Source organism: Pelophylax lessonae (assembly GCF_965119305.1).
Source record: "Pelophylax lessonae genome assembly, chromosome: 11".
Classification (NCBI taxonomy): Eukaryota; Metazoa; Chordata; class Amphibia; order Anura; family Ranidae; genus Pelophylax; species Pelophylax lessonae.
The window spans coordinates 228,268,767-228,270,488 of record NC_138778.1 but is presented as its reverse complement, the minus strand read 5'-3'; positions in this window follow the sequence as shown (position 1 = coordinate 228,270,488).

The following is a 1,722-nucleotide window of genomic DNA, read 5'->3' as shown; positions in this document are numbered from 1 at the left end:
GAAGATAATTAAGATATTTTGCTTGAGCTCCATAAAAATAATTAAAATATTTTGGATGCACACCATAGAGATAATTCAAATATTTTATTTGCGCAAAATAGAGATAATTCCAATATTTTGGTTGAGCTCCATAGAGATAATTAAGATGTTGGTTGACCTCTGTGAAGATACTTAAGATATTTTGCTTGAGCTCCATAAAGATAAAAAAAAAAAAAAAAATACCAACATAGCACTAGAGTGCAATGAGTCTAAGAGCAAAGTAGTATTTTGGTTGAGCTCCATAGAGACAATTAACATATTTTGGTTGATCTCTGTGAAGATAGTTACGATATTTTGCTTGAGCTCCATAAAGATAATGAAGAAATTTTGGTTAAACAAAAAATATCAACATAGCCCTAGAGTCCAATGAGTCTGTAAGACCAAGGTAATATTTTGGTTGAGCTCCATAGAGATAATTAACATATTGTGGTTGACCTATAAGAAGATAATTAAGATATTTTTCTTGAGCTCCATAAAGATAATTAAAATATTTTATTTGCGCAAAATAGAGATAATTCCAATATTTTGGTTGAGCTCCATAGAGATAATTAAGATATTTTGGTTGACCTCTGTGAAGATACTTAAGATATTTTGCTTGAGCTCCATAAAGATAAAAAATACCAAAAATACCAACATACCGCTAGACTGCAATGAGTGTAAGAGCAAAGTAATATTTTGGTTGAGCTCCATAGAGATAATTAAGATATTTTGGTTGACCTCTGTGAAGATAGTTATGATATTTTGCTTGAGCTCCATAAAGATAATTAGGAAATTTTGGTTAAACAAAAAATACCAACATAGCCCTAGAGTCCAATGAGTCTGTAAGACCAAGGTAGTATTTTGGTTGAGCTCCATAGAGATAATTAACATATTGTGGTTGACCTATGTGAAGATAATTAAGATATTTTGCTTGAGCTCCATAAAGATAATTAAAATATTTTATTTGCGCAAAATAGAGATAATTCCAATATTTTGGTTGAGCTCCATAGAGATAATTAAGATATTTTGGTTGACCTCTGTGAAGATACTTAAGATATTTTGCTTGAGCTCCATAAAGATAAAAAATACCAAAAATACCAACATACCGCTAGACTGCAATGAGTGTAAGAGCAAAGTAATATTTTGGTTGAGCTCCATAGAGATAATTAACATATTTTGGTTGACCTCTGTGAAGATAGTTATGATATTTTGCTTGAGCTCCATAAAGATAATTAGGAAATTTTGGTTAAACAAAAAATACCAACATAGCGCTAGAGTCCAATGAGTCCAATAAGAGCAAAGCAATATTTTGGTTGAGCTCCACAGAGACAATTAACATATTTTGGTTGACCTCTGTGAAGATAATTAAGATACTTTTCTTGAGTTCCATAAAGATAATTAAGAAATTTTGGTTAAACAAAAAATATCAACATAGCGCTAGAGTCCAATGAGTCTGTAAGAGCAAAGTAATATTTTGGTTGAGCTCCATAGAGATAATTAAGATATTTTGGTTGACCTCTGTGAAGATATGTAAGATATTTAGCTTGAGCTCCATAAAGATAATTAAGAAATTTTGGTTAAACAAAAAATTCCAACATAGCGCTAGAGTCCAATGAGTCTGTAAGAACAAAGAAATATTTTGGTTGAGCTCCATAGAGATAAAAAAGATCTTTTGGTTGACCTCTGAGAAGATAGTTATGATAT